This window comes from Mustelus asterias, chromosome 13 (assembly GCF_964213995.1).
Source record: "Mustelus asterias chromosome 13, sMusAst1.hap1.1, whole genome shotgun sequence".
Taxonomy (NCBI): Eukaryota; Metazoa; Chordata; class Chondrichthyes; order Carcharhiniformes; family Triakidae; genus Mustelus; species Mustelus asterias.
In genome coordinates, this window is record NC_135813.1 from 5,700,331 (window position 1) to 5,712,343 (window position 12,013).

At 47.9% G+C, this 12,013-nt stretch overlaps 1 protein-coding gene across 1 annotated transcript in view; it reads right to left on the reverse strand.

Annotated features, from left to right (window-relative positions):
* The window catches only part of col27a1b (collagen, type XXVII, alpha 1b), a 610,967-nt gene that overhangs the window by 109,014 nt on the left and 489,940 nt on the right, over nt 1-12,013 (reverse strand). The gene's annotated exons all lie outside the window — the stretch shown is intronic.

Sequence of the window (12,013 nt, forward strand, 5' to 3'; positions counted from 1 at the left end):
CCTTTTAGAATTGAGGTGAGGAGAAATTTCTTCACCCAGAGGGTGGTGAATGTGTGGAATTCACTCCCACCGAATGTAGTTGAGACCAAAACATTGTGAGATTTCAAGAAGAAATTAGATATCGCTCTTGGGGCTAAAGGGATCAAGGGATATTTGCACATTCTCCTCGTGTCTGCGTGGGTTTCCTCCGGGTGCTCCGGTTTCCTCCCACAGTCCAAAGATGTGCGGGTTAGGTTGATTGGCTAGGTTAAAAATTGCCCCTTAGAGTCCTGAGATGCATAGGTTAGAGGGATTAGCGGGTAAATATATGGGGGTAGGGCCTGGGTGGGATTGTGGTCGGTGCAGACTCGATGGGCCGAATGGCCTCCTTCTGCACTGTAGGGTTTCTATGATGATAATTTCTATGATATGAGGGGAAGGGGGGATCAGGATATTGAATTCGATGATCAGCCGTGATCAAAATGAATGGCGGAGCAGGCTTGAAGGGCTGAATGGCCTTCTCCTGCTTCTAGTTTCTGTTTTAATCAGAGTCATGTGATGCACCTCTAACATATCGTTCCAATATGATTTCCTTCTGTCCAATAAAGACAAAGTTCCCCCACCCCTAAATGAACGTAAAAGTAGAGGTAAAGGTGCCATAGTCCCAGATGGCCATGGGCCGCTCTCTCTCCCCTTTGACGGGGGAGAGCTGACTGGTGGTGATTTAACCCGAGGATCGCCACACCTCAGGCGAGGGGCAAGGCTGAGAAGGCGGGGCCTGCATGAGTAATCTCAGCCGGCAGGGGAATTGAACCCACGCTGTTGGCGCCACGTAAGGGAAGTTTCACATCAGTACAAGTTATTCTGACACCATCTCACTCTCCCTCTTGCACGTCACAAACGTAAACCAAGAAGGGAGTTCTCCATTTCCTCAGGAATGAATGGGGTTTTCTGTTTTCTGGAAATTATTGAGGAAATTAGTAAGCCGTTTGCTGGTCTTTAGGCAAAGTTTTTCACTCTTGTGATTTCTTTATTCCCCTCACAAATTTGTTTTGCTTTCCTTTCGGAGTGTGGTTATCTAATATTTATCCCTCCTTTTTTTTCCGAATTCACGCACAAGTGGAAACTGTTTCTCCGCGTCGATCCTTTCGAGTCTTCTCCCATGATTGGAGAGAGGCCTTCGCTAGGCCTCCTTTGAGTCTGTTCCAGAGAAAAGAGCCTCGATCCTGCTCAGTTTTTCCTCTCAAATTCAGGTCACATCCTTGTAAATCTTTTCCGCCTTTCCCTCAATATGCTTTTTATATCACGGGGAAATAGTGTGTATGAAGTGAACTATTCATTTTACAGCTCAGAGGAGTGTCAACAATGGAGATATCGTTTTGTTGCCAATTTAGTCACTGCTAACTCACAATAAACTTTCAAACCTGGGCAGAGGAACAGTGAGAGCCATAGAAACAGGAGAAAGCTATTGCCCTGACGCTTGCATTGAACGGAACCGAGCAGTGCAGTGATTGAGATAACTCAACAGAGGCAGCGGGCACTCAAGGAGGGCATTAGTTACTCCTGGCATGGTTACTCAAGGCACGGTGGCACAGTGGTTAGCACTGCCGCCTCACAGCGCCAGGGGACCGGATTCAATTCCGGCCTCGGGTCACTGCCCTGTGTGGAGTCTGCACGTTCTTCCCGGGTTTCCTCCGGGTGCTCCAGTTTCCTCCCACAGTCCAAAGATAGAAACGTAGAGGATGGGAGCAGGAGGAGGCCATTTGGCCCCTTCGAGCCTGTTCCGCCATTCATTAAGATCATGGCTGATCATCTAACCCTGCCTAACCCTGCTTTTGCGCGGATCAGGTTGATTGGCCATGCTAGATTGCCTCTTTTTGTCAGGGGGATTAGCAGGGTAAATACATGGGGTTACAGGGATAGGGCCTGGGTGGGATTGTTGTCGGTGCAGACTCGATGGGCCGAATGGCCTCTTCACCGTAGGGATTCTATGACTGCTTTTTAAAAGCAGACCTTCCCACGAGAGTGGAATCTCCAACTATTGAGGCGAAAGACACCAAATTATCGATCAGGAGACAGGAACTTATCTATATTCAACTTGTCTTCACTTGGGCTTTATACCAGAAAGTGATGAGATATTTTATAACTTTTTTTTAGGGTCCAGTTGGCCCACGAGGACTTCCTGGCCCCCCGGTAAGTTTCTACCGCTGCCTTTTATAAATCTTTCATCATTGAATATTTTGAAACTTTTTGATCGGTGGACACAATACAGAAAGTCACAATAATCTTATTTATTTATTTGTCACAAGTAAGACTTACATTAACACTGCAATGAAGTTACTGTGAAAATCCCCTAGTCGCCACACTTCGGCGCCTGTTCGGGTACACTGAGGGAGAATTTAGCACGGCCAATGCACCCTAACCAGCACGTCTCTCGGACTGTGGGAGGAAACCGGAGCACCCAGAGGAAACCCATGCAGACACGGGGAGAATGTGCAAACTCCGCACAGACAGTGACCCAAACCGGGAATCGAACCCAGGTCCCTGGCACTGTGAGGCGGCAGTGCTAACCACTGTGCCACCGTGCCGCCCTCTGTATAAACTTCAGCAATGACCTGTTGATGAGTTAACCCCTGATCTTTTGAACAGGGTCCTCCCAGAATTCAAGTCGCACTTGTAAGTTTCTTTATAAAGTTATTTAATCTGTCGTCTCTGCATCTGTTTTGCAGCCAATTGTCCATTAGAATGGACAGCCTTACCGCAACACTCTCTATGCAAAGTTAAAATCATTGCGAACTTCCTTCGGGGGCCTGGGTGGGATTGTTGTAGGTACAGGATCAGTGGGCTGAATGGCCTCCTCCTGCACTGTAGGGATTCCATGTTGATGACAGCTGTGAAAAAGGGAGCTTGAGCAGGAAATTATCAGAGAAGGAATTTTATCCTCGGGGCTGGAGACTGAGGTAGAATATGAAAGTGATGGAAATATAGATAATCTACAACACAGGAGGAGGCCATTCAGCCCACTGTGTCTGTGACGGCTGAAGAAGAGCTATGCATCCTATTCCCACATTCCCGCTCTCGGCCCATTGTCTTGTAGGCTACAGCACTTCAAGTGCCTGTCCAAGTGCTTTATAAATACAGTATGTATACGCATAGCACGATCCCATAAACAACAATGTGATAACAGACCGGAATCTGCAGCCGTTCGCGCCTGCGGACCCCCTGCCGCCTGCTCCCCAGTGCCAGGGGGACCCAACAACGGGAAACCCCGTTAACAGCAACGGGACCACAAGATGCCACCGCCAGCCAATGGCAGGCCTACTCAGCTGCTGTGGAACATGCCGTGAGGGGTGGGCGGAGAATCGGGCCCGGTGATTCTGGGATATTGACTGAGGGTTCAATATTGCCTAAGACACCAGGCACAACTCCTCTGCACTCCCTTCGAAATAGCAATGGGGTTCTTTTGCGTCCATCAAAGAGAGTAAGAAGTCTCTTGACACCAGGTTAAAGTCCAACAGGTTTATTTGGAGCTTTCGGAGCGCTGCCCCTTCAGCAGGTGAGTGGAGAGGTGGGTTCACAAACACAGCATATACATAGGCAAAGACACCTTGATTACCTGTAAAGACTCGCATTCCAACCATTATCTTGCAATTGTGTCTTTGCCTATATATGCCGTGTTTGTGAAACCTACCTCTCCACTCACCTGATGAAGGGGCAGCGCTCCGAAAGCTCGTGATTCCAAATAAACCTGTTGGACTTTAACCTGGTGTTGTGAGACTTCTTACTGTGCCCCACCCTAGTCCAACACCGGCATCTCCACATCAGACTTTTGAATGGACCTACCTTGCATTAAGTTGATCTTTCTCTACACCCTAGCTATGACTGTAACACTACATTCTGCACTCTCTCCTTCTCTATGAACGGTATGCTTTGTCTGTATAGCGCGCAAGAAACAATACTTTTCACTGTATACGAATACATGTGACAATAATAAGTCAAATCAAATGATATTTTGCACTGGGGAGATGGTGATGATGGCTTGTGACTGTGAATCCAGCTCCCTGCAAACAGCTAGCCGCTAATTATCTCAGAGATCTTACACACTCAAGGTTCCTGTTAGTGCTCCTGTTGGGGTTTGATAGACCAGCTAATATACAACCTGTTTGGGTACGGGATCAGAAATCCCAAGGTACATTACAAAAGTTAGACTGGTCCCTGAATATTTGCTATTTAATGTGAGGATAGGATGTCTGTTCCAGGTGCGATTCTACTGACCAACCAGAAAGCTTTCAAGGAATCCACAGAATCCCTACAGTGCACTGACTACAATCCCACCCAGGCCCTATCCCCATAACCCCATACATTTACCGTAGCTAGTCCCCCTGATGCTAAGGGGCATCTTACCACGGCCAATCCACCTAACCCGCACATCTTTGGACTGTGGGAGGAAACCGGAGCACCCGGAGGAAACCCACGCAGACACAGGGAGAACGTGCAAACTCCACACAGTGACCTGAGGTCGGGAATCGAACCCGGGTCCCTGGCGCTGTGAGGCAGCAGTGCTAACCACTGTGCCACCGTGCCGCCCAATTGTTTCATCAAAACAAACTTTACTCCAACAAAACAGTTTAACTATAACAAATGACTCAGCTTAACATTTAACAATGCTTAAACGTGACAAGGCATAGTTCTTAACTGCTAACCTATGACTATTAGTTTCAATTCAAGCAATATTCCTCTTATTGACTTAGAATCCTCTTCAAAATCAGTTAGCAGTACACAGGCATATGTGCTTGTACTTGTTAACAGTCCTAGAGCTTTTTAAACACCTCTGGAGAGAGAGAGAGACAGAATGTAGCGTTACAGTCATAGCTAGGGTGTAGAGAAAGATCAACTTAATGCAAGGTAGGTCCATTCAAAAGTCTGATGTGGAAATGCCGGCGTTGGACTGGGGTGGGGCACAGTAAGAAGTCTCACAACACCAGGTTAAAGTCCAACAGGTTTATTTGGAATCACGAGCTTTCGGAGCGCTGCTCCTTCATCAGGTGAGTGGAGATGTAGGTTCACAGCTGTCTCAACACTGCCTCAAACAGCACCTCCAGAGAGAGAGATGGAGGGAGATACACCTGTCTCCTGACAGCCCCTCTCTAGAGAGAGACAGAAAGACACTTCTTGCTTTTTTCAGGACTCGGTAGAAAACTGTTTTAAAATAAAAGAAAGACTGCGTATCTTCTCTGCAAGCTTAGCTCCTCCCATCAGCACATGACTCTGTCTCTTGCCAGTCAACCTAATCAAAACCCTACTATGAAACCCCAAAGGCAACCTAAGTAAACACAAATGCATTGACTCTGTTTCGAGAAGCACACCATTTGGTAAAATCATTGTCAACATTTGAGCTGCCTCTTGCCCAGACAAATCGGCACCGTGTAAAACAGAGCTGAATTTTAAACATACTCCATACATGAAACATGCTAAAAATACTTTTCTAAGAGGCGCTGTATCATCACAAACCATTAATGATGACATCATTCATTTCACTCTGAACAAAATGCAGCAAACTGTGAATTATAGGAATTCCCTTTGATTCCTCTGTCTGAGATTCTGGGAAGTGGGGAGGTGTTTTCTAACTTGGGTTGATCCGTAATCTCACTGACAGATATGTTTCAGACAAGGAACCTGGGCCAAGAGTAGGTTCACCGGGGCAAATTCTTTTATATCCAATAAATTTTGCTTTGTTAAAAAAAGTGAAATCTTATGGTATATTTCTTTTAGTTAAAACAAGGTATTCAAAATTCTTTTTCCGTGTTAATGATCCCTAACTGGATCATAACACTATCATGGGCGGCATGGTGGTGCAGTGGTTAGCGCTGCTGCCTCACAGAGCCAGGGACCTGGGTTCGATTCCCGGCTTGGGTCACTGTCTGTGCGGAGTCTGCATGTTCTCCCCGTGTCTGCGTGGGTTTCCTCCCACACTCCAAAATGTACAGGGTTGGTGTGCCTACACTTCCTGCTGCCTCGGCAAAGCAGCCAGCATAATTAAGGACCCCACGCACCCGGGACATTCTCTCTTCCATCTTCTTCCGTCGGGAAAAAGGTACAAGAGTCTGAGGTCACGTACTAACCGACTCAAGAACAGCTTCTTCCCTGCTGCCGTCAGACTTTTGAATGGACCTACCTTGCATTAAGTTGATCTTTCTCTACACCCTAGCTTTGACTGTAACACTACATTCTGCACTCTCTCGTTTCCTTCTCTATGAACGGTATGCTTTGTCTGTATAATGCGCAAGGAACAACACTTTTCACTGTATGTTAATACATGTGACAATAATAAATCAAATCAAATCAAAACTTTAGTGTCAGGGGACTAGCGAGGGTAAATACGTGGGTTTATGGGGATAGGGCTTGGGTGGGATTGCTGTCGGTGCAGGCTTGATGGGCTGAATGGCCTCCCTCTGCACTGTCTATGATCGAATGGACACCAGATTGGGTTTCCACTGCGATTTTCCATCGAGTCCAGTTACTTTGCGAGGACTGCCATAAACGAAGATAGCATTAAAAGGAGGCGTCTCAGACTAAATAAACTTATTGTTTCAAGCAATAAAAAGCATGAAGCACCCCTTAACGTAGCAAGTGGATTAAACCAGTCATTGGGTTTTACTGCTACACTGAGGCCCAATTTAAAAAGCCACACTCATAAAATATTTCCTGCAGGTTTGTATTAAAAAGTTGTGTTTATCTCAATAGAACAACGGGTCTAGTAAATGTGATCAGTTAATCTTCAAGCCCTTTCTGTATTAAGATCCAGGTTTCAGAGTGATGCTTGTGAGATACGACTTGGAAAATAAGGCTGTAAAAATATTCCTCCCACCCCGATTTTCCGATCGTACATCAGGCTTTAATAAATTTTAAACGAACTAAACAAGTGGTTTAGGAAAAGATGACATCACTTGTATTTTACTGATGATTTAAGAAACTATCAGTAAAACCAAGATAATCTGATGAAAGGCTATCGTCTGGTCCTTCGCCAAATGGGCAAGTAACTAATAATAACCCAGCTACACTTTAATAAACTTTTATCAAACAACATCTTTATTTGGCATCATGAGATGCTGGTTTTCCGTTACTTTCTTGCATCTTGTGTTATTGCTCTATAACAAAGGCCAGCCAGACTCAGCAACCTGCACCAATGCAGCATGACCGTAGGCCCGTGTGGAGAGTGGGAGGGGGTTAGATTCTCCCCTAAGACTGCCGAGATTCTCCCCATCTGGTGGCCAGCTGAACTTTTGGTTAATTTGCCACTGGGAGTAATTGATTCCAATGTCAGTGGAGGCTGGAATTTGGCCTGGGGTCCTCTGAGGCGTCCAAGGCTTTAACGACGAGACATAGGGTTACCAGAAATGTGCCTTTTATTTACAATGTTTTCCCCATAAAGCCAGTTACGTCAACATGTTGCTTTTACAGATGACGGGGTTGGGGGGGGGGGGGGTGCGGTTTGTCAGCGGCTGCTTAAGTCCTTCCAGTTTCTTTGGCTGTGGACTGGGTGTGGAATTTTCCCGTCCCGCCCGCCATGGGAATCGTAGCGGGTGGTTGGGGGGGGGGGGGGGGGGTGGTTGTGGGGGTGAGGGAGGCATGGAAATGTGTGTTGACCTCGGGCGGGATTTTCTGTTCTTGGGGCGAGTGTGGCCAGAAAATATTGCCCTGTGAACGGGACCATGCAGTCCCCAGCTGGACGGCACGGTGGCACAGTGGTTGGCACTGCTGCCTCACAGCGCCAGGGACCCGGGTTCGATTCCTGGCTTGGGTCACTGTCTATGCGGAGTCTGCACGTTCTCCCCGTGTCTGTGTGGGTTTCCTCCGGGTGCTCCGGTTTCCTCCCACAGTCCGAAAGACGTGCTGGTTAGGGTGCATTGGCCATGCTAAATTCTCCCCCAGTGTACCCGAACAGGCCCCAGAGTGTGGCGACAAGGGGATTTTCACAGTAACTTCATTGCAGTGTTAATGAAAGCCTACTTGTGATACTAATAAATAAAACTTACCTCTGTAATAAATAAGTTTTACCTCTGTACCCTCAGAATTACAGAATTGTTATGGCAAAGGAGGAGGCCATTTGGCCTATTGTGCCTGTGCTGGTTCTCCAAGTGAGCAACCAACCGGGTACCATTCCCCTGTCTTCTCCCCAAAACCCCGCACATTCTTCTCTCTCCAATCCAAATTTAAATGTACATCCCTTCCCTTTTCTGATGGTCTTGGAATGTTGCTTTAGCTTCAAGCCTTCATACAAGTATGCAGTCAGGGGGCAGGAGGGGGGTGTGTTTCAGCGGGTCATGTGACCCATTCAGCCAATCGGCCGAAGCATGCAAGTCCTGGGGCTGAGGTGGGCCTTCCCAAGCAGTATAGAAACAGGAGTCGCAGTAATCTCTATCACTCTCTGTAAATAGTTATTCTTCTTTTTATTCAGTCATGGGACATTGGCGTCACTGGCTGGGCCAGGATTTATTGCCCATCCCTAGTTGCCCTTGGAGGGCAGCTAAGAGTCAACCACATTGCTGTGGCTCTGGAGTCACATGTAGGCCAGACTGGGTAAGGACGGCAGATTTCCTTCCCTAAAGGACATTACTGAACCAGATGGGTTTTTCTGACAATGGTTTCATGGTCATCAGTAGATTCTTAATTCCAGATAATTTTTATTGAATTCGAATTCCACCATCTGCCGTGGCGGGATTCAAACCCGGGTCCCCAGAACATTAGCTGAGCTTCTGGATTAATAGTCTGGTGATAAGTCTCACAGTTCCAGGGATCCGGGTTCGATGCCCGCCTCGGGTGACTGCCTGTGTGGAGTTTGCATGTCCTCCCCATGTCTGTGTGCATTTACTCCAACAATCCAATGATGTGTGGGTTAGGTGACTCTGTCTACACTTCCCGCTGCCTCGGAAAGGCAGCCAGCATAATCAAGGACCTCACGCACCCCGGACATTCTCTCTTCCACCTTCTTCCATCGGCAAAAGATACAAAAGTCTGAGGACACGTTCCAACTGACTCAAGAACAGCTTCTTCCCTGCTGCTGTCAGACTTTTGAATGGACCTACCATATATTAAGTTGATCTTTCTCTACACCCTAGCTATGGCTGTAACACTACATTCTGCACTCTCTCCTTTCCTTCTGCTCTGACGAATGGTCAACCAGACTGGAAACATTGGCTCTATTCTCTCCCCATTGATGCTGTCAGGCCTGCTGAGATTTTCCAGCATCTTCTGTTTCTTTTCTCTCCTTTCCTTCTCTATGAAAGGTATGCTTTGTCTGTATAGCGCGCAAGAATCAATGCTTTCCCCTGTATACTAATACATGTGACAACAATAAATCAAATCAAATCGAAATCAAAGTTAAATTGCCCCTTAGTGTCAGGGGGATTAGCAGGGTAAATACGTGGGGTTCCAGGGTTAGGGCCTGGGTGGGATTGTTGTCAGTGCAGGCTCGATGGGCCGAGTGGCCTCCTTCTGCACTGTACGGGTTCTGCTGGAATGAGTCAACTCAGATCCAGCAGGCCTTCACGGAGATGGTTACCGTTTGCCATTGTGCCTCTGTATCCACCACCTCCGGCCTAACTTAACGGAGAGCTTCATAAGTTTAATTCTCGTCTCAGGGGATGGGTGGTGTCGCTGGGAAAGAACTTGCTGCTGATTGGATGAACTTCCTCTGCTGGGGCAGGGTGAGGTTCCACTTGGTCTGAAACAAAAGGTCGAAGGTCGTCCCATGAATGACACTGAGTTGTCCAAATGCTGGGCATCGTCTAGGTTGTTCTAGGATTCCTAGGAGCATGCACACATCGCCACTCAATGAGGACGTATACCGCATTGACCTTGTAAGTTGATATCTGACGGGTGAAGGGGAATATACCAGTGTGTTAACACCAGCTCCAGCTGGTATTTCAAAGGTGGTATTAAACTCTTTAACTTGCATTGACCAATAGTCCCCTTTTATTCATTTGTGGAACATGGGCATTACTGGCTGGCCAGCATTTATTGCCCATCCCTAGTTGCCATTGAGAAGGTGGTGGTGAGCTGCCGCCTTGAATCGCTGCAGTCCACGTGCTGTGGGTTGACCCACAATGCCATTCGGAAGGCAATTCCAGGATTTTGACCCAGCGACTGCGAAGGAACGCCAATATATTTCCAAGTCAGGATGGTGAGTGGCTTGGAGGGGAACTTGCAGGTGGTGGTGTTCCCATGTATCTGCTGCCCTTGTCCTTCTAGATGGAAGTGGTTGTGGGTTTGGAAGGTGCTGTCTAAGGATCTTTGGTGAATTGCTGCAGTGCATCTTGTAGATGGTACACACTGCTGCTCCGGAGCGTCGGTGGTGGAGGGAGAGGATGTTTGTGGATGTGGTTCCAATCAAGCAGGCTGCTTTGTCCTGGATGGTGTCAAGCTTTTTGAGTGTTGTTGGAGCTGCACCCATCCAGGCAAGTGGAGAGTATTCCATCACACTCCTGACTTGTGCCTTGTAGATGGTGGATAGGCTTTGGTTAATAGTTCTGAGACAGTTAATGTCCCCTAGGAACGCTGTATCTTGTCTTTATTTTCAGTTCCGGTTTCTTGGATTGATATTTTCTTGCCTTTTTAACCTCGATGAAGGTTATTGGATTTGCAGAAATGTTTGAAATGCCCAGTTTTGCTGCACTGCTAATATTCCGTGCCCCCTGCTGGCCAGCCCTGGCATCAATGTTGGTTCTTTGCGCCACGAGGCAAGCCTCTCAAAATGGCTGCAAGTGCCTTACCCTTTCGCTCAGTTTGGTGGGCTTTCTAATGTGTAAAGCCGCTGTCCATGGGCCTACCCAATCAACAGAGTCACGTGAAGCCTCAGTGTCGCATTGAATTATAGCCTGGTTAAATTCTCTAAGCTGGGCCTGCCTTGCCTATTGGACCATTCAATTCAAGGTAAGGTCATCTTTGCTCTGCAGAAGGTGGGAGAATCTTTCATCTTGGCCACCCACCACTATCCAATCAGGGATTAGCTTGTCCCTCAGCGCCTGTTACTAGCCAGACGATATAGGCCGGTGGAGAACAATTCAATCAGTTCCATTACGAACTTTGGACAAAAGGTCTATAACCAAACAGGTGTTAAAGGCTTTGAGAACGGTCTCAAAGCCTGCGATGGACTCCTCTACACCCTGCCTCAGGAGAACATTGTCTGCTCCTGGGTACACAGCAGAAAGAAAGGAACTGGCTTGATTGCTGGAATTTTACTGCCCGCTCCGATTCCGTCGCGGGCGAGGGGTGGACAACAGAAATATCCGTTGACCTCGGGTGGGAATTTTCGGTCTCGCTCAATGTTTCTACTCTTTAGTTTGAAGACGGGAGGTTGTTCTGTATCACAGGAAATGACGTTTCCATAACTCCCACCGCTGTCTGCTCTGCGGGCCCAGGAGACAGCCAGATGGGTGGGGCAGAGGCAGGGGCTGTTCACCGGCTACGGCCATCGTTACCTGAGGTGCTCCGGGTCACCAGATGTTGTTGTGGAGGACGTAACAGACCACTGTGAACCCGGAGACCTGCTCCACTGAGCGCTGGAGGGCTCCGGCCCACCAGTCCATTCAGCGTAACCATGGTTTCAGGCGTCGGGGACTGTCTTTACAACATTCCAGATGGCATCTGCTCTCGTCATGGGCATGCTATCCTTGCATTGTCAGGTGGGGGAGTGGGGGGGATGTGGAATTTGCCAGATGTGGGGTCGGTAGCCCTTGTCACCCAACAGCCAACATCTGGCCCTTTGTGGTGGCTCAAAGATGGCGGGCACAGCTGACTGCCGCAAGATGAACTGATGCCAGGACAGCAGGAATTCACCAACATAATGTTCTACGATGGCTGCACTCCAACCACCTGCTCAGAATGTGGCAACCCTTGTAGTTGTGGGTTCCAATACTCCGCCCTGTGACTGCAAGGCAGCTGGAGATGTGCGTGTGTGCAGTCAATCACTCCCCGCACCACTGCGAACAAGCAAAAATCAGAAACAAAACTCACAATCACTGTGGCACAGTCG